This window comes from Lontra canadensis, unplaced genomic scaffold, assembly GCF_010015895.1.
Source record: "Lontra canadensis isolate GAN:19392208 unplaced genomic scaffold, GSC_riverotter_1.0 scaffold106, whole genome shotgun sequence".
Classification (NCBI taxonomy): Eukaryota; Metazoa; Chordata; class Mammalia; order Carnivora; family Mustelidae; genus Lontra; species Lontra canadensis.
The window spans coordinates 6,926,768-6,948,503 of NW_022631100.1; the positions used below are offsets into that span (position 1 = coordinate 6,926,768).

Genomic DNA, 21,736 nt, shown 5'->3' on the forward strand with positions numbered 1-21,736 from the left:
TCAAGGGAGACAGTCTCCAAATAGACCAAAAATAAAACGCTTGTGATATCATTAGAGGAAAAAAAGCCAACATAATTGCACAAAGATCAAAGGCAAAAGAAAGAGAAACATGTTTGGTTAATACTGGGCCTTTGAGCATTTCTTGTGCTCGCGAGGCCCGTCTATCCATCCACACCACACTTCGTAACTATGCTATTCTAAACCGATGACAAGTCCAGCCTCGGCGCGGACAGGGCGCAAAGCGCAGATCCCACAATCCAGATCCCGCTGCCAAGTCTCTCCTTTGGGAAGGAAGGAGGCGTTTCCCTTTGGGCAACTGTAAAATAAAGCAGCCTCTCTAATCTCTTCCTCCAGTAAGAACGAAATGTCGGTCCAAATAAATGAATACATAAATAACTGCATGAAGGGAAAGAGGTGGAAAGAGGGGAAGGGAAGCTCTTTTCCTTTCTTTTCAAATTTCCCGCACCCCTTCTCCTCCCCGCCTCCCCACGCCGTCCCCGCTTTTGCTGCAGCTCGGGAGACCCGTACCGCGCGCTGCTGGGCGGCCGGGTAGAGGGTCTTTAGAAAGTAGGCGGGACTGGCCAGATGAATAATTCGGTGTCCGATTTTTCCTGCCTTTGGTGGCAGTTCCTCCTCCGCTTCGTTACTCAATTGCACACGCGGCCCAGCCCTCGGCCCTCGATTGCTCCGGCCTATCACCCTGGGATGCCGCCTGCCGCCGCCGCGGCTGCCGGGCTTGTGGGATCGGTGGCTGAGCCGGAGCCCGAGCCGCGGCGGGAGCCGTGGCCTGAGAGTTAGGGGGGCGGGCCGGCTCATTCCTGGGGTGGGGGCCGAGGTCTGGCGGGCGAGAACCCGGGGCCACCGCCCCCCTTCCCTGAGGGAGCGGACACTCCGAGGCTCTGAGGCGACGGCGGCGGCGGCGGGAGCCGGTCAGAGGGGGCGGCCCCTGGCGGCGACGCCCCCAGCCCTGCCCTGCCCGGCCCCACTCCATCCCCGGCTCCAAGCTCCAGCCGGGTCTGGCCGCTAGAGACGCCGGCGGGGGTTGAGGAAGGCGGCTCCGCGGGGGCAGGCGGGTGAGCCGCCCCTCCCGGGTCCTTCCACGTCCCCTCCCGGGAGCGACCCACACCTGAGCCCGGACCCACCCCCGGCCGGGCCACGCTGGATCCGCCTCCCGGCCTGGGTCCCGCCCGCCGGCTGCAGGTGGGCTGCAGCGCCCGAGTCGCGGGCAGTGGGCGGCGGGGAAGGAGGTGAGCCGCGTTGGTGCCGGCTGCCGCTCCGGTCCTTGCCCCCGCCGCTGCGCTCTCCTCCTCCCCTTCCCGCAGGCAGGGCGCGGACTTGCGCGCCGGCCCCGCCGCCGCCTTGTCCCTCCGGGGCACCATGGAGCTCTCCCCGTCGTCCGGAGGAGCCGCTGAGGCGCTGTCCTGGCCGGAGATGTTCCCAGGACTGGAGTCTGACTCGCCGCTACCCCCGGAGGAGCTGGAAGCAGTTGTCCCAGTCGGTGGGGCCGTGGCTGGTGGCATGTTGGATCGGATCCTTCTGGAGTCCGTGTGCCAGCAACAGAGCTGGGTGCGGGTGTACGGTAAGGACCACAGGCCATCCTAGAGGCTGGTGTTTTTGCTCTGTTTTTGCTGAAATTCATCCCTAGTCTCAAGTCCTATTCTCAGTCCCCATCCTTCCTGGGTCAGTTTCCCACATTGCTTTTTGTTCTGGCGTGCGTTTCTGACAAGTTTCTCCAGACTAGCGCTTGAGCCGAGAGATGTCATCCAGTACGGTCTTTGGACCTTTTCAAACACCTGCAGGAAGTTTAAGGTAGAGTTGAGCTATGCAGACTTCATAATTAGGTGATAACTTCGAGGGAACTGTCAACCGATTTCAAGGAGGTCTGATGGAACACACCATGAAATTCAGCGAACAGAGTTTCAGTTCTTTTTCTTGAGTGAGGCAGGGCTGGAAACCCAAGATACTATGAAATAGCTTAGCAGTGGATAAGATAATAAAATAAAATAAAATAGAATAACAAAAAATATTTATTTGGTGGGAACAGACTAATCTATAACCTCTCTCTGAACCTCATTCTCCCAAAGGCAACCACTTAGTCCAAGGGGTGTGGATTGTGTCAGATTGCACTATTGTTTCTGGTTCTCTTTGTAAAGTGACTGGGTTGCGACTCAGCAAGTTAAAAGTGATGAACACACTAAAACTTTCCCTTTCTGCATTCCTAGTAACCACCTCTTTAATTAAAACTGAATGATGAGATTCTATTAGGGTGAGCCTTGTGGCAGCATTAAACCCATGCTGGTTTGGAAAACTCATAGCCCAAGGATTTATAGCCTGGAATTCAGGACTGAGCTGTGGCTTTGCAAAATATTAAAACGTCAAGATGTTTATCACTTAGCTCACGTGAACACAAGACATTAGTGATGTGGCTGAATATAAGAGGGCAGATTTGAAGCGCCTGGGATCAAAGACAAGGTTAAGATGTTGTCCTCCAGTCATGTGCAATCTAAGCCTGTAGTGATTACGTACATTATGCTTTTTTTCTTCATCCTTCAGAGAAGGGTATATTTTTACTATTCGGGAGTGATCAAGATTTAGAAGTTATCTCTCTAGATAGTTAGTCCATTTCAAGACTTCAAGTCCATCACTATCAGAAAGATCACAGAACAAGGAATCCACAGATTTGAGGTTTTGTCTTGGTTCTGACAATAAAGTGCCTATGTGATTTGGGATCACTTTTTTTTTAACCTCTGATTCTTCATCTGTAAAACGAATGAATTGGATTAAATAATTTCTTAATGGCTCTTTCAGTTCTAAAAATCCTATAGGTCTTATAACCAGTTCTTAAGGATTTATATATGTACCGCTTTATATTTTGCTTGATGTTTATACATGGTTTTTTATATTATTCTAAGTACCCGAAAGAATTAAAGCAAAGAAGTAGGAGATGATGCAAGGTCACCCAATTCATTCTCAGCAAATTAAAAACTTTAGTGCCTGATTTTCCATCCACTTGCTGGTCCCACTTATCTGATAGCTTATAGGAAAGGTTGATGAGAACTTGCAAATAAGCTTGAATTAGGGTATATCGCAGTTACATTTTCCCATCGTATCCTCCTTTTTATCCTCACATACTTCTTCGGCACATTGTTTTTTACATACAGGTAAAGATAGGGCTGTGTTACTGCAAGAATATATGATAATTTGGTATTTCATTGTCCAAAACTATTTTGTGTATTCCAGACCTAGCATAAATTATTGTTTTTGCGTGAAACCCATAAAATATGTGCATGTTTTTGTTGTCCATTTTTAGGGGTAGATTTGTGGGGGTGGGTGTGTGTGTATATACACAAAAAAATATGTGGATATTTTTAAGTCTGTATGGGTAAGTATACATGCATATATTCTCTACTCATACAGACTGTGCGTTTCAGTGTCAAGTTGCAGACTTTCCAGTGCATTGTAACTTTTTTGCCTTCCCTATCAATAACCAGATGTTGTTTTTATTTACTGTTTAGTTCTACTACTTTCCTTCCTCTAAGGAAGCTCATCCTGGATACTACTTTGTTGTCTTCAGTTTGATGTAAATATTCCAAAGCTATCTGAATGATTCTCGACTTTTCTGTGTCCTTAGCTAGTTTTTGCCTATTGCATAATTCTTTGAAAAGCTTTGAAGTAAAAATAATTGAATGTAGAAAATCAGTTTGGAAAACGCTAATTCATTTTGTTTTTTGTTTTTTTTTTTCTTGTTTACTTGTTTGTGTGTTCAAATTCTGATTGTTTTTGGAATGTTTAGGTTCTTCTGCACAATTTAAGCCAACTTTTATGAGTGTAGTCTAATGTTTTTAAAAGAAATTCAGAAACTGGGAACCTAGAGTATACAACTGGGAATTGAGAACCGGGGTTTTCATTCTCTCTTTGCCACAAATTAGTTGTCTAACTTTGGCTAAGTAATTTTAACTCTGTGGCTCTAGGTTTCTACATAAATGGAGAATCTGGACTAATTGGTATCAGTGGTCCATTTTAACTGTGGAGTTGTCTGATTCTGTGGCCTGCCCTATTATTTCACCTATAACTTGGCCTACCAATTCCAGGCTGACTCTTGGGGATAGGCAAGCCCTTAATGAGTTTAAATCATAATTGTCAGGGGCTTCTGGGGAGCACTTTTATCGAAAGGTCAGTGAACTTAGTTGTGAAAGCAGGAATGTTAAGGGCAGATGTATATTTGTTTGGAATGTTTTGACAAGATAGGAAGGTGGGGGAAATGGGGATCTTGCTCAGGTAAAGCTTATTCAGTTTTAAGTACTGGCCTGAAATAGCCATGTGGATTTAAAAGGGTACAAAGTAAGGAGCTGTATTAAGTGCTCCTGGCTTCTGGCTATGATTCACATCCTCTACCATATACTTATGTTTGAAATCAACTTGCAAACAAACGGCAATAACAACCCCTCCCCCCAACCTGAATACCTTAACAGAAACTTTGGGAAATAATATTTTATTAGTTTGCCTCACGAAATTTGAAGACTAGGCCCTGTTTTGAGCTTGTTATTGGCTGTTTTGTTGATAATACATATATTCAGAGTTCTGTGTATTGCCAGCATTGGAAAACTTTTTCTGGAATTTGTCAGAGCTTTATAATAGGTAGATGTATATTTAAAACACAAATGCCTATCTTTGAGACATAGTTAAGGAGAAAATACGCTGCCCTGTCCTTCATTTTCTTTTAGTTGTAAAATGCTTCATTTGTTTCATTACAGTTTTATAATAAGTCGTGCCCATGCCCTGTCAAGACTATAAAATGTTTGATACCAGGAAGTCTGTCTTGTTTGTCTTTGTATTGCTGTCTTGCCACCCCCTTCATTGTCACCTTTTCTAGCAGATTGGTACCTTGCTCATAGTGTCTGTTGAATGTTGAGCCATGTGTCCTTTGACCATCCAGATCTCAACCTGACTGATTGTATGGGTGGCAGAGTAGCTTAAACAAAGGCATGCCACAAACAGCTAAATATGGATGCAGAATCCAAGAGCATCAAATGCAGAACATTTTTCAGATATTTATAGCCTCAAAGCAAAGTCAATTGGCTGAAAAAGCACAGCCGCCTAGCAAAAGGAAACGGGAGCGGCGAAGCCAGCCTCACTGTCTGTGCTTTCTGGTAAACAATGAGAACATTAAAATTAACTACTTTACCATGAATGGATGGCGAGTGCAGGACACTGGGAGAAATTGAAGATACCGGTCTCTGGTGGCGACTGCATTGGAGCTTAGCACCATCAGCACAACAGGTCTACAAGTGTATCCACAGATGTACCCTCAGATACAGTTATCACACTAAAGTGCTCACCAAGAAATCATATGGTTTTGATTTTAATAGTGTAAGTAGGACTTATCTAAAATATTCACTTAATAAAATAAATAACATCAGCGTTATTGCTTATCATTAAGCTGGTATATAGCTTATTGTTTATTGACTGATAGGGATCTGCTGGAAATTTTCTAAAGGCTGGTACTATTTCAGTAAGCAGAACAGAGAAAGAATTAATCATACTGCATCATATACCATATAATTCTGGAAATGTGACAATGAGAATTTGGTAAGAATTTCTCATGAACTCGATATGAGTTGATGGGGAACAGTTTTCCTTGTTTGTAGTAAAGAGTTTTGCTTATGTTTCATGAATTAGGACAAAGAATAAGATATGTTTCATTGCATTTTTAGAGAATATGCCTTTATATTTACTTAAAACATTGTAACCAGTAACAAGTACAGAAAGTTGTTTCCTTTTGGTCCAGTATGAATTAGAATCACTAATTCACTGGCCTTATAAGGAATGTTCTTAACATAATTAACTTTGAATATTCTCAGTGAATCACTCATTCTTACATATCTTAAATATGTACTCCATGCTTGACTTTTTTTGTGTGTTAGTGTGTGGTGAATGAAATTGTTCAACCAAGTTTTGTCTGCTCTAGCTGATTGCTTTAAGAATATCAGTGAATGTGTACCGAGTACATCCCAAAACATGTTCGTGTTACTTAAGTGTTTTAATTTCCTCAAATACTATTAATTGAACTTTTATAATGATTATTAATATTTTAACAATTCTTGGGATTGTAAGCTTGAGTTCAGTACTTAGGATGTGACATTAGCTTTGAATGCTGATATGTTAATTTCCCAGTATATTTTATGTATATTAGGTGTAGACAGTTGTTCACTGAAACAAGAGAGAATTATCAAGAAGGCCTAGGAATATACTGTTTATTTTAAATTACATTGATTTCATATAGCCCCCCCCTTTTTTCCTTTGAGAGAAAATTTGTATATCTCATTTAAATTTTGTGTTCTGTTAGTGTTAGAGATATGGACAATTTCCTTTATCATATCTTAGTATTTTTGTACCCTCTGTCATATTGGTTTGTTGCTATGCTATTTCATTTTCAAAGAATGAAAATATTTTTGAAGAATAGAACTATACAATTATAATCTCTTTTCCATAATCATTAAGACTAGAGTATTTCAGAATTTAAATTTTTTTTGATTGTAGAAAAATAATATATATACAGTGACGTAACCCCCTTAGTGGGGTCTGGAAAAACATCCAGGAATCAATCATATTAATATTCCTATGGTTAAGTAAAAATCCACACTAAGTATGGCTTAAGACTATAAATAGTGTTATGTCAGTGAAGGTCACATTTTACTGCTAAACAAGTTATGAAGAAAGTGTGTTTTTTTTTTTTTTTAAGAAGATTTTATTTATTTATTTGACAGACAGAGATCACAAATAAGCAGAGAGGCAGGCAGAGGGGGTGGGGGAAAGCAGGCTCCCTGCTGAGCAGAGAGCCAGCTCCATCCCAGGAACCCTGGGATCATGACCTGAGCCGAAAGCAGAGGCTTTAACCCACTGAGCCGCCCAGGCGCCCCAAGAAAGTGTTTTCAGACTTTTTTGGATTTAGGAATTATAGGTATGGAATTGAGGATATGTACAAATTTTCTGACATAAATAATGCAAAGTTCTAGAATGCACCTGTTTGAGAATAGTTCACTTAAAAGGAGTGCCTTTATCTTTTCTACATCATATAAAATTCAGTGCATGTACTTTAAAAAATATGATGTACAATTGTGTCTCATTATTTTGAATGAAGTAAATTTCTCTGATTTGCTAAGGAAAAAAAAGGAATTCACATGACCAAGCAAGTAGGTTTTACTGAGATTACTAAGGAAGTGGTGGCAAGGCAGTGGTTTCTAATGCTTTCTTTCATTAGAAAGAAGGATGAGGTAAGTTGAACCAAAGGGTTTATGTAATTGTTCTTTGCAGTTGCTCTTTTCAGTAGCACAGAGTGATTTGATCACCTTTTAAAGTAGGTGAGCCACAAAAAAGCATTCAACTAATGCCTGAGTTAATCCAGAAAAAATTCAGTTGTCTGCTCCCTAGTCCCTCCCTATTGTAATAACTTTTAAGTAACAAGAGAGGTGTTTGGTCTTGTTAACCAGGAGGAGGAGTTTGAAGTGTGCTGAGGGCACTACTGAAATTGCTTCACCCTCTCTTGGCAGAGGGATAATTGCCCTCTGATGTTTGTAAAAACATCTTTCTTCCCAAAGGCTATCAAGTGCTTTGCAAGACCTGTAGGTAGAGAACCCTTTACAAATTTAATGTAGCTTATTTTCTATTGAGAAGGCAGCCATCAGGAAGTACCTGATGTGCAAGCGGTAGAGAAGAAGATATGCTGAGGTCCAGGTAGTAAAGTAGTGTATGTCAGTGGGTCTACTGTAAACAAAAGAAATAAAAATTGAATGCTTCAAGGCATGACAAAACTTCATTTGCTGGGCTGTAACATGAAGGTTATCATCTTCCTTATCTCTATAGTAGGTTTGGATGTTAGGAGTCTTAGTTTTGCCTTCCCACCAAGTGTTAGTTACATTCATTAGTTGCCTGAGTCGTCTTTGCTCTTAAGAGTCCAGTGTAGATCCTGATTGCATTCTTATGCCTCCATAAATTGTCTTCAGCATTGCTTAAGTTCTGTTCCCATTGTGTCATTTTTAGTGGACTTTCTAAAAGTACCCCTTACTCAACTCCCAAGTCTAAAAGATTGGTAATACTTGCAGATACTGTTCGGGAGAGCAAAAATTTACAAAGGAAAATATTTGACATAAGGCAAGAAAACAAAATTCAAAAGAATAGTGTAGAAAGTTAAAAACTTTAAAGTTGATAGTCCTAAATATTTTCAAAACAATCCTTTAAGTTACCTCATTAAGGAAACCGGATCAGGAAATTTAGCTTGTTCCCAAAATTGGAGACAAATTCCACAGTTTGTCAGGATTAGAATTCTAACCTCAGATTCCTCAGCCTCCTGTTTTAGCTTCTAGAGCTTACTGCTTTCCCTTAGGGAGATGGCCTTTCAAAGCTGAAGGTCAGGAGAACATGACAGTGAGAAATACCAGATTGTTAGTTTCACAGTCTTTAAGGGAAATGCTGGAAGTACCATTACCTAGGTAACAGAAAACAAAAATGGACAAAACATCCAGGAAAGAGGATGAAAATAATCTCATAGTGTGATTCTTAAGAAGTAGAGCAGAGGACAGGTTAGATATTTTTCATCTCTAATTTTTTTATCCATAAATTCTTTATTCTGTAATTGGAAATAATGTTTTAAGGAAACTTGAATATTTCATTTATGATGCTTAAAAACCCGGATAATACCTAATAAGTTTCTGCCTTGTATTTTAATTTCTGCCTTCTCTGATTCATATCATTAAAAAATTAATACCTTTTTTCTTATGAATATGGTAGTGCTTAATGTAAAGAATTTGAATTATAGGAAAATCCAAAGAAAATTAAAGTGACCTGTAATTACACCTCTCAGAGATAACTATTTTTTAAATATTTTGTTGTATTTTATCCTTGTCTTTTCTGTGCAATAATGTACTTTTTTTTTTTAAGATTTTATTCATTTATTTGACAGAGCAAGAAATCACAAGTAGGCAGAGAGGCAGGCGGAGAGAGGGGGAAGCAGGCTCCCCACTGAGCAGAGAGCCCGATGTGGTGCTAGATCCCAGGACCCTTAGATCATGACCCGAGCTGAAGGCAGAGGCTTAACCAACTGAGCTACCCAGGAGCCCCCCAAAATGTACTTTTTTGTATGTATTTGCTGTCATATTGCATATACTTTAAATCCTACCTTGTTTCTAACTGTTTTTTCTTAGGTTTTTAAAAATGTTTAAAACTTTTTCAAATATATTTTTGTTTTTAAATTTAATTAAAAAAATATATGTGCTGAAGTAAGCACTAATTAAAAATACAGATAAACATTTCCATCATTCAATATTCAAAAGATATAAAAAGATATTCTGTGAGGCCTCTTTCCTCCTGCATACCCCTTACTTACCATCTGGCAGGCAATCATTGTTCACTCCACATAATCAATAAATGTTTGAAATTCTTATGTATCCTCCCATATCTATTCCCTGCCCGGAGAAACAGATAAGTAGATGGATATGTAAAAACTCTACCAGGGGGGCGCCTGGGTGGCTCAGTCCTTAAGCATCTGCCTTGGCTCAAGTCATGATCCCAGGGTCCTGTTCTAGTCCCACATCAGGCTCCCTGCTCTGCGGGAAGCCTGCTTCTCCCCTTTCCATTCCCCTTGCTTGTATTCCCTCTCTCACTGTCTCTCTCTCTGTCAAATAAATAAATAAAATCTTAAAAAAAAAACAACAACACAAAACTCCACGAAGAGTGGGGTCCAAGAAATTTTGTTCTCAAAAATGCAAGGTCATGTTTTTTTCGAGGTTAATGAATGAACTGGAGCAGGCTCTCAAAGGAAGTTGGCTGGGAGTTCTGGGGGTCTGGAGCCAGTTGTTAATTGCTTTATATCTGAGTTGATATTATCATATTTTTTACTGTATGTATTGCTTTTTTCTCCTTTTTTACATAAATGATAACCCATTATAGGAATTTATCTGCACTTTGTGTTATTCCTGCCTCACATCCCCTCTCTGTGCACTTATTAATATATTTTTGACATAGTTTCCTGTCAGTTTGTAAAGCAGTTCCTCATTCTTTTTGTGGCTGCCTAATGCCTGGATGAATCATAATTTATTTAACCAGCCCCCAAGTTTTGCTGGTACAAGTGATAATGCAGTGAATAATCTTGAATATAAGCCATTTTGCTTGTGTATGAATGTTTTTGTAAGAAAAATTCATAGAATCGATAGGTCAAAGATATGTGTACTTGTAGTTTTGAAAGATATTCCCAAATTGCTCTCGTTGTAGGTTGTAACTATCTTTCGCCAACAATGTATGAGAGTGCATAGGGAATTATCATGGGGAATTAGCTCTCTACACATAGGGAATTATCAAGAATTTTTGAATATGAAAATCTAAATTGATAAAAATAGACTTAGTTTAATTTTTCATTTCTCTTACATTGACTATCTTACAGAGCCATTTAAATGTGTCCTTTTCCATGGATTCTGTATATCTTCTGCCCATTTTTATTGGGTTGTTGGATCTTTTTCCTAGTGATGTGTAGGAACTCCTTATTAAATAAGGAGGCTTTTATCTGTGATGAATTGCCAGTATTTTCATTTGTCTTTTCTTTCCCTCTCTATAAGAAAATTATTTTCATGCAGTTGAATGTATCCACCTTGTCTTCTATGGCTTTTTGTTTTTATGTTGAAGTTAGTATGGCCCATCCTCTTCTGAGGTTATAAAATAATTCTTCATGGTTTATGAAGTACTTCTTTGTTTTCATTTTTTACGCTTAAATCTTTGATACATTTGGAATTCATCCTGCTATAAGGTATGAGATATAGATACAATTTCATTTAAAAAAAAATGGCTTTCCATTTGTCCTAACACCATTTGTTGAGTAACCCATCTTTTCTCCACTGGTTTAAGATGACTTCTCTATCCTTTGCTAGGGATGCCTGGGTGGCTCAGGGGATTAATTCTCTGCCCTCGGCTTGGGTCATGATCTCAGGGTCCTGGGATCCAGTCCTGCATCAGGCTCTCTGCTCAGTGGGAAGCCTGCTTTCCCCCTTCTCTCTCTCTGCCTGCCTCTGCCTACTTGTGATCTCTTTCTGTCAAATGAATTAAAAAAAAAAAAAAAGGTCTATCCTTTGATAGACTACCATTTATATTTTAGTTTCTTTCAAGATTTTCTACTCTATTGGTCTGTCTATACTGATGTGTCGGTATCACACTGTTTTATTACTAAGCTTTTATAATATGAAAGTATTATTTGTTATTGAGTATAATTTAACATAACTTATTTAATCATTATCCTATTTTAGATGTTAACATTTTCCCAAATTTTATAGTCTACTCATTGTCTTTGTGTACAAGTCTTTAAACTGAATTTCTGACTGTTTCCTTAGGCTGAATTCCTAGAAGAGTATGATTTTAAAGGCCCGAGACTTGGTGCCAAATTGGTGTGACCTTCCTGGAAAGCAATTCCTACCACAAATATATGAAATTATGGCTTATAATTTAAATCCTACTTCTGTATTGCTACTTTTAACATATTGAAGTATTTTTACATAGATGTCATATAGTGCCTCAAGCATTGTTTTAGCATGTATTAAAAGCCCTCAGAATTCTAATGGTAATAACACTGCCTTCAAAAAATGGAGTTTTGGGGGCACCTGGGTGGCTCAGTGGGTTAAAGCCTCTGCCTTCGGCTCAGGTCATGATCCCAGGGTCCTGGGATCGAGCCCCGCATCGGGTTCTCTCTGCTCAGCAGGGAGCCTGCTTCCCCCTCTCTCTCTGCCTGCCTCTCTACTTGTGATCTCTCACTGTCAAATAAATAAATAAAATCTTAAAAAAAAAATGGAGTTTTTTCCCAATGGTATTCCTTTTCATTAATGCTGTATTTCCAAATGAAGGAGGGAAGAGCATGAGTATAGAGTCAAAGCAGTTGGTCTGCTAAGGGTCAAATCCATGATTGTGGCTTTATTTATACTATGTTAGGCTCCAACTGAAATAACCTGACATAGACACATAGTGGTTCAAATACTCTAAGAACATAGTTGCTGGCTTTCATCTCAGCTGTTGGTGTCCTCCTTTTCTTTGTTTCTCAGAGTGTTAAGAAGGAAGTGACATTAATGAAAATTCTTTTGAACATGGTTTGAATATATAATTTCACTTAGTTTTAGCTGGATGAATGACTAAGGTATATGTCTTATATAGTACTGAGTTAAGGACTGACGTTTTAGCATGGGTTTAATTTAGGTATATTCTAGGGAGGTTTATTATGTCAAACAAAGCCTAATTCAAAGAATGGCAACAAGAACTAAGATTAACGATAAAATTAACTGAAAAAAAAAAGGTAGGAAAATGGAGTAGTCTCTGGAAAATCATAGTTTATATAAACCATTAATTAACCAATTAACCAAAGTTGTTTTTTTTTAAGGACTTTTTTTTGAGCAGATTTAGATTCATAGCAGAATTGAGAGGAAGGTATGGAGATTTACCTTATATTCCTTGTCCCGACATAACCTCCCCAAATATCAACATCTCTGACCAGAGTGGAGCATTTGTTACAGTTGTTGAGCCCATATTAATACATCATTATCACACAAAGTCTATAGTTCATATTAGTGAGCTTGGTGTATATATTCTGTGGATTTGGACAAATGAGTGGCATGTATCCACTCTTGTAGTATCATACGGTATCAGTCTACCTTACTTTCTTCCTCCCTTTCTTTCCTTTCCCTCCCTCCCTCCCTTCCTTCCTTCCTTTCTTTTGATTTTATTTTTTAAGTGATCTCTATACCAACATGGGGCTCAGGCTCACAACCCTGAGATCAAGGGTTGCATGCTCCATCTGCTGAGTTGCCAGGTGCCCCCCTACAGAATACTCACTGCTCTTTATCCTTTGTGCTCTGTTTAGTCATCTCTCCCATATCCCTACCCCCTACCCCATGGCAACCACTGATATTTTTACTGTCGCCATAGTTTTGCCTTTTCCAGAATTCTTTTTTTTTTTTTTATTAAAGGTTTTATTTATTTATTTGATGGAGAGAGACACAGTGAGAGAGGGAACACAAGGAGAGGGAGTGGGAGAGGGAGAAGCAGGCTTCCCGCAGAGCAGGGAGCCCGATGTGGGGCTCGATCCCAGGACCCTGGGATCAAGACCTGAGCCAAAAGCAGCCGCCTAATGACTGAGCTACCCAGGCGCCCCCCTTTTCCAGAATTCTGTATAGTTGGAATCATACCCACATTTTCTTCTATCATTTAGCTGTTTTATTTAGCATGTAATATATAATCATAAGCTTGCTTTACTAAGTCAGAAAGGAGCAAATTTAGAAAGGAACAAAGTAGTTTAACTTTTGACAATGTTGTAGAACAGTTTGAGAGTGAAACTAGGAATCCTGTATTTAGTTAATACTGTGAAGGCTGTAGGAAATTTTGATTGAATTAAATTTGGCCATGGTATAAAATATAAATATCTTGCTCCCATGATTCCCTTAGGCTTCAATATATAAAAATTTTTTTTAAAGACTTTATTTATTTATTTGACAGAGAGATCGGAAGTAGGCAGAGAGGCAGAGAGAGAGGGGGAGCAGGCTCCCCACCGAGCAGAGGGCCCAGTACAGGGCTTGGGACTAGATCCCAGTACCCTGAGACCCATGACCTGAGGCGAAGGCAGAGGCTTAACCCACTGAGTCTTTGTATTTGTAAATTTCAGGAATGCTTCTGAATGAGGAAACCCAAGACCTTTCCAATGCATGTTCCTATTTTAGAATGGGCTAGTTTTGCCCAGGTGGTTGGTGATTGATTAGATTGTAGCAGCAAACAGACCTTGAAAAAGATGGCCAAGACAATTGCTACTAACAAAAGACATGTTTCGATATCTAAGAAAAGACTCTATAGTATTTTCTGGCTTCATAAATCTTCATGGTTTAAAAAAAAAACAACCCCCCCCCCCAAATACTTCATGGTTTTCCTTTTTATAGAAATGAAGATTTATATGCCTACTTTTTAAATCTACCTTGATAACATGGTTAAGAAAGAACAGCATCATCTGTGGTGATTCCTATTAAAATAGAAGGGTAATAACAGAAGATTTGATAGGGCCATATTTCTTGCTGTTTTGTATAAGTCAGAAGTTTTTTTTTTTTTTAAGATTTTATTTATTTATTTGACAGACAGAGATCACAAGTAGGCAGAGAGGCAGGCAGAGAGAGAGGAGGAAGCAGGCTCCCTGCGGGGCTCGGTCCCAGGACCCTGGAATCATGACCTGAGCTTTAATCCACTGAGCCACCCAGGCGCCCCAATATAAGTCAGAAGTCTTAAGAGGAAATTTTTTATTTAGTTACTTAGTTACTTGCACTTTAGGTTGTGTTTTTGGTATATACCTTGATAGTCAGGCCAGAGGGTCACCTTCAAGAGATATTACTATGTTCTATCTGTTGGCCAGTCATTTTCTTTTTCTGAAACTTGACTAACAATGATGTTTGTCTTATATAAAGTAATGTTATTCCATTTACTTGTAAACATATTGTATAAAATTATGTTTTTTTTTTTTAAAGATTTTATTTATTTATTTGACAGAGATAGGAGGTAGGCAGAGAAGCAGGCAGAGAGAGAGAGAGGAGGAAGCAGGCTCCCGGCTGAGCAGAGAGCCAGATGTGGGGCTGGATCCCAGGACCCTAGGATCATGATCTGAGCTGAAGGCAGAGGCTTTAACCCACTGAGCCACACAGGCGCCCCTAAAATTATGTTTTTATAAAATGTTTTTTCCCCTGCAATCCCAAATACCCTGCTTTTTTCTCTTTCAACAAATTTATGAAAGACAGTTAAGTCTTTATTTTGGGGGGGAGGTAATCATGAAAAAATTAATGCTTTAAAGATTTTTTTTTTTTTTAAGATTTTATTTATATATTTGACAGAGATCTCAAGTAGGTAGAGAGGCAGGCAGAGTGAGAGGAGGAAGCAGGCTCCCCGTGGAGCAGAGAGCCCGATTCGGGGCTCGGTCCCAGGACGCTGGGATTGTGACCCGAGCAGAAGGCAGAGGCTTTAACCCACTGAACCACCCAGGTGCCCCTGCTTTAAAGATTCTTGGTGAAGTAAGATTAGAATCTGGGTAAGGCCAGAATCTGAGTTCCAATCCAATACCTTTTTTTTTTTTTTTGAAAGATTACTTTATCTTTATTATCTAAGTTCATAGTTACTGTTTCCAATTTAATATATTTGTGTTAAAATGTATCACAAGTTTTTTAAAGTAGCATTTTAATTCTTTTCTAAGTTGTTTTAGAATTTAACAGTAGGTCTTATGCTTCTCTGCCTCTTTCAGAGTTACGTAGTTAAGAATGGATATCGAGGGGCGCCTGGGTGGCTCAGTGGGTTATGGCCTCTACCTTCGGCTGGGGTCATGATCTCGGGGTTCTGGGGTCGAGCCCCGCGTGGGGCTTTCTGCTTGGGAGGGAGCCTGCTTCCTTTCCTCTCTTTCTCTGCTTGCCTCTCTGCCTACTTGTGATCTCTGTTAAATGAATAAATAAAATCTTTTTTTTTTTAAAAAAAGAATGGATATTGAACTTTTCATTGGTGAACTGCAGCAATAAAAGTGAAAATGCTCAATAGAATAACCAACAGATTCTTTGTGTGTGTGTATTAAAATATACGCACTAAATTTCATTTTAACAATTCGTAAGTGTGCAATTCAAATACAGTCCTGGGGCACCTGGCTGGTTTAGGCCATGGAGTCTGGGACTCTTGATCTTGGGGTTGTAAGTTTGAACCCCATGTTGGGTATTACTTAAAAACAAAATCTTAAAAAAGTTATTTTTAGAAATACAGTCACGATGTTGTGTAATCCTCAGCACTATCTATACTCAAAATTTTTTTGTTATTCCCTACAAATACTCTTTACCTGGTAAACAATAACTGTCCTTTTCCCCCTCCCACTGGTTCTACTTCCTGTCTCTATTAATTGGTCAGTTCTAGGTACTTCATACAAGTAGAATCATACAGTATTTGTTGTTCTGTGTCTGGCTTATTTCACTAAACATAATGTCTTCAAGGTAACTTGTATCATCCTTATAGTTTATATCAAAATTTCATTCTTTTAATGGCCAAATAACATTCCATTATAAGTGTTTATAACATTTTGTTTATTCATCTCTTTGTGGATACTGGGTTGTTTCCACCTCTTGGGTATTGTGAATAATGCTTGTGTGAACACTGGTGTGCAAATATCTCATTGAGAACTTGCTTTCAGTTCTTTTGGATATATACTTAAGAGTAGAATTGTTGGATCTTGTGGTAGTTCTGTTTAACTTTTTGAGAACAGCCAAACTTTTCCACAATATCTGTACCATTTTATATTCCTGCTGGTAATGCACAAGGGTTCCAGTGTCTCCACATTCTTGCTCACACTTTTTTTACTGTTATTTTCCATCCTTTTTTATTATAGCCATCTTAGTAGGTGTGAAGTATCTAATTGTGGCTTTGATTTTCATTTCCCTAATGAAAAGTGATGTTGAGTATCTTTTCATGTGCTTATTGATCATTTTTAGATTTTATTTGGAAAACTGTCTTTTCAAGTCCTTGTTTTATATTACTTCTTAGTAGATATATTCGTATTTTTTTAATTGTCAGTGATAGCATTAATTATCCTGTATATTAATCTTAACTAGTAGCAGTGCCAATCATGAGCTGAATTATAACAATAGCAGTAGTGACAAAGAAAAACTTACTGGGTGCTTATTATGAGCCATGCACAGTTCTGGGTGCTTTATGCCTGTGAATTTATTTAATCTTCATGAATGCCCTATGAATTAAATACTTTTATTACCCTCATTTTGTTGATGAGGAATCAGAGGCATGGAGTTGTAAAGGAACTTACTCATGGTGTATAGCAAACAAGTGGCTGATGGAGGATTTGAATCCAAGCAGTTCCCTCTTGAGTTATGTTCTTAACTACTATATAATTTGGCTTCTCACCTATGAAAAATTCAAACTGTTATTATAAAAAGCATAAAGTGTGATGTTTGTTCATTTGAACCTTGAACCCGTAGTTTACCTATATGTTTTATATACCACCATAACTGTAAACTAATGACATTTGATCTGCTGGATATGCTTTGGATGTTATGATGTTACTGAATATCTTTGTAGAATTGTCCAAATTTTATTAACTGTATACAACTTGAGAAAACTATGTGGGTGAATAGTGTGATGTTTCTTTCTTTTCTTTTCTTTTTCTTTTTTTTAGAGAAAGAGAGCCCATGGTGGGGAGGGAGGAGGAGCAGAGGGAAGAGAGAGAATCCTAAGTAACCTCTATGCTTAGCGTGGAGCCCAATACGAGCATTGATTTCACAACTCTGAGATCATGACCTGAGCTGAAATCAGGAGTTGAATGCTTAACCAACTGAACCATCCAGGCACCCTATGATATTTCTATATTTAAAAAAGGTTAAGTCTCCTAGCTATCTGAAATTTATGTATTTTTAGCAGTAATAATAAATAGGAAATGTGTTTGTTTTTTAATAAAAGCATGCCTTTCTAGTCCTGTTGTTTTTTGATCAAGCCACTGAGAATATTGAAATTTAAAAAAAAGATTTTATTTTTATTTATTTATTTGATAGAAAGAGACACAGGGAGAGAGGGAACACAAGCAGGGAGAGTGAGAGAGTGGGAAGCAGGCTTCCTGGCCAGCAGGGAGCCCAGTGCAGGGCTTGATCCCATATAACCTGAACCATCCAGGTGCCCCCGAGAATACCGAAATCTAAGAGACCACACCATCTTTAGAACCATGAGTTGTATTCATCTGGGATGCAGCTTTATTTATTCCAGGATTCACATTTCAGATGGCTCTCCACTTCAATATTAATAATTCTAAAAAGAGGATCCACTTTCATAGAGCCAGGTAAGGCCAAACATTGATCAGAGTTTGCCCAGATAGCAGATATTTTAGGATATTTATAGAATTCACATGTTCTTCTCTAAAAGCCCTGGAACAGTGGCCTCTTTATTTATTTATTTATTATTATTTTTATAAATTTTTTTTTAAGATTTTATTTATTTATTTGACTGAGATCACAAGTAGACAGAGGCAGGCAGAGAGAGAGAGATGGGGCAGGGGGAGCTGCTGAGCAGAGAGCCCGATATGGGACTTGATCCCAGGACCCTGAGATTGTGACCTGAGATGAAGGCAGAGGCTCAACCCACTGAGCCACCCAGGCAACCCAACAGTGGCCTCTTGATGGGTCTTTCCTGCTTTCCTCTTAGTTCCTCTTGAACCTGGCTATCCTTGTGGTACATATGCTTTATAATTTAAACCTATCCTGAAGTTTGTATTTCAAGGACTCAGAAAATTAAAGGATGATTTATACCGTAGTAAGGTGTGTGAATTGGTTCTGAAATTTAACTTCTTTCCTACTAATAGATTATAATTTTTCAAAATCTGTGATTTTTTTTTTGAGCTTACAGACAATGTAGCTGGGGAAATGAGGTATAGTCTTGAGTTCTGATCAGTTAATACATCTTTTTTTATTTTAAAGATTTATTTATTTATTTGGGAGAGAGAGAGAGCATGAATAGGGGTGGGGAGGAGTAGAGGGTGAAGGAGAAGCAGACTCCCTGCTGAGCAGGGAGCCCTGACACAGGGCTTGATCCCAGGACCTTGGGATCATGACCTGGGCTGAAGGCAGATGCTTAACCTACTGAGCCATCCAGGTGCCCCGAGTTCATATACATCTTTAAAAAAAAAATGAGTTCATAAGAGGTATCTGATATGCAACAAACTACACATATTTAAAGTATGATTTGATAGGTTTTGAAATATGTTAGTAACTGTGAAACCATCGCCACAATCAAGAAAATGAGCATCTTTTTCCTCTAAAAAGTTTCCTTGCCTCCCTTTGTAATCTGACCGCCCCATCCATCCTATCGTATCACCATATAACCAGTAATACGCTTTCTGTCTTTATGGATTAGTTTAGGTTTTCAAGAATTTTGAATAAATGGAATCATACAATATATACTTATTTCTAGTCTGGCTTCTTTTGTTCAGAACATTTTGAGATTCATCCATGTTCTTTTACATACCAGTAGTTAATTCCTTTGTATTGTTGAGTAGTATTGAATTACATTGGCTTTTCTACAATTATTTATCTATTTACCTTATTTATTTGTTATTTTAGAGAGCATGTGCACGTGGTGGGAGGGGGAGGAGGAGAGAATCTCAGGCAGACTCTGCTGAGCACTGAAACTGATGTAGGCTGAGATCATGACCTGAGAGGAAATTAAGAGTGGGACATTTAACCGATTGAGATACCCTGCACCCCTATCAGTTCACCTTTTATTTTTTTTTAATATATTTTTTAAGATTTTATTTATTTATTTGACGGAGAGAGCGATCACAAGTAGGCAGAGAGGCAGGCGGGGGTGGGGGGCGGATGGGAAGCAGGCTCCCCGCCGAGCAGAGAGCCCAATGCGGGACTCCATCCCAGTACCCTGAGATCACCACCCAAGCTAAAGGCAGCGGCTCAATCCACTGAGCCACCCAGGCGCCCTCTTCAGTTCACCTTTTAATGAACTTTTGGGTTGTTGCCATATTTTTGACTATGACAAAGCTTCTGTGAACATTTGTGTACCAGTCTTTGTATAGACGTATGCTTTTCTTTTTCTTTCTTTCTTTTTTTTTTTTTTAAGATTTTATTTATTTATTTGACAGACAGAGATCACAAGTAGGCAGAGAGGCAGGCAGAGAGAGAGAGAGGAGGAAGCAGGCTCCCCGCAGAGCAGAGAGCCCTACATGGGGCTCGATCCCAGGACCCTGGGATCATGACCCAAGCCAAAGGCAGAGGCTTCAACCCACTGAGCCACCCAGGCGCCCCTGCTTTTCTTTTTCTTGGGCAAATACCCAAGAGTGGAATGACTGGGTCCTATGGTAGGTATATGTTTAACAATCCAAGGAACTACTAAACTATTTCCCTAAACCCTTGTACCATTTTACTAAGTATGGCAGTTCCAGTATCACTACCTCACCAACACTTGGTATGGTCAGTTCTTTCAATTTTAGCCATTCTGAGAAGTGTGTAGTGATACCAATTGTGATTTTAACTTGCATTTTTGTTGATGACTTATTTTTTTTGATGACTAATGATCTTTTCATGTGCTAATCAGACTTCCATCTTATTTTAATGAAATGTCCAATCTCATCTTTTGTCTTTTTTAAAATTGGGTTTGTCTTATTGACTTATATGAATTCTTTATATATTCTGGATATAAATCATTAATCAGGTATGTGATTTATACTTGTTTTTCCCTAGTCTGTGACTTGCCTTATCATACTCTTAATAGTGTCTTCAAAGAATAGAAGTTCTTAATTTTGATGATGTTGATTTTTTTTTTCCTTTTATAGGTTGTGTTTTTGATATTGTATTTCAGAAATCTTTATCTCAGGGTCATAAGTTTGAGGCCCACGTTGGGTGTAGAGTTACTGAAAAGAAAAGAAAAGAAAAAAAATCTTTGTGTAGGCAAAGATCACAAAGATTTTCTTACGTTTTCTTCTAAAACTTTTATAATTTGAGGTCTATGATTTATTTTTATTTTTTCAGTGAGTATGATGCAAAATATTGGAATTCTTGAAAAAAATATGTATATTTAGGAGCACCTGGGTGGCTCTGTGGGTTAAGCCTCTGCCTTGGGCTCAGGTCATGATCTCAGGGTCCTGGGATCGAGCCCTGCATCAGGCTCTCTGCTCAGTAGGGAGCCTGCTTCCCCCCTCTCTTTGCCTGCCTCTCTGCCTACTTGTAATCTCTCTCTCTGTCAAATAAATAAAGAAAATCTTTAAAGAAATGTATATTTAATTGTTCTAGCACCATTTTTTGAAAAGACTGTTCCTGTACTCAAATGCCTTTGCATCTTTGTTGAAAATCAAATATATAAAATGGGTCTATATCTGGTCTCTGTTTTACTCTTTTCTGTTATCCATATTGATTCACAAGCATACTATTTTGATTACTGTAATTTTTAAAATATTTTATTTCTTTATTTTTGTGAGAGAGAGTGAGTGAGCATGAGTGGGGGGTTGGGAGGGAGGGGCAGAGGGAGAAGCAGACCCTCTACTGAGCAAGGAGCAGACCCTCTACTGAGCAAGGAGCCTGATTAGGGACTCCATCCCAGGACTCTGGGATCATGACCTGCATCTAAGGCAGTCGCTTCACCAACTGAGCCACCCAGGCGACTGATTACTATGATTCCTCCCCACCCCAGATTACTATAATTTTATAATAAGTTTTAAGGTTAGGTATAAATCTCTAACTTTGTTTTTCTTTTCTTTCTTTCTTTTTTTTTTTTTAAGTAGAGTGTCCATTTTTTTTTTTTTAAGATTTTATTTATTTGACAGATAGAGATCACAAGTAGGCAGAGAGGCAGGCACAGAGAGGAAGGGAAGCAGGTTCCCTGCTGAGCAGAGAGCCGGAGGTGGGGCTTGATTCCAGAACCCTGGGATCACGACTTGAGCCGAAGGCAGAGGCTTTAACCCACTGAGCCACCCAGGTGCCCCTGTTTTTCTTTTTTAAAGTTATTTGGGGGCACCTGGGTGGCTCAGTGGTTTTAGCCTCTGCCTTCAGTTCAGGTCTTGATCCCAAGGTTCTGGGATCAAGCCCCGCCTCGGGCTCTCTGCTCAGCAGGGGGCCTCCCCCCCAACCCTTGCGTCTTTGCCTACTTGTGATCTTTCTCTGTCAAATAAATAAATAAAATCTTTAAAAAAATTTAAAGTTATTTTGGC

General features: G+C 39.3%; 1 pseudogene; it reads left to right on the plus strand.

The window, feature by feature from the left end:
• The first annotated feature begins 585 nt into the window (after window positions 1–585).
• LOC116855802 lies at window positions 586–21,645 on the plus strand (annotated as a pseudogene).
• Window positions 21,646–21,736: the final 91 nt, after the last annotated feature.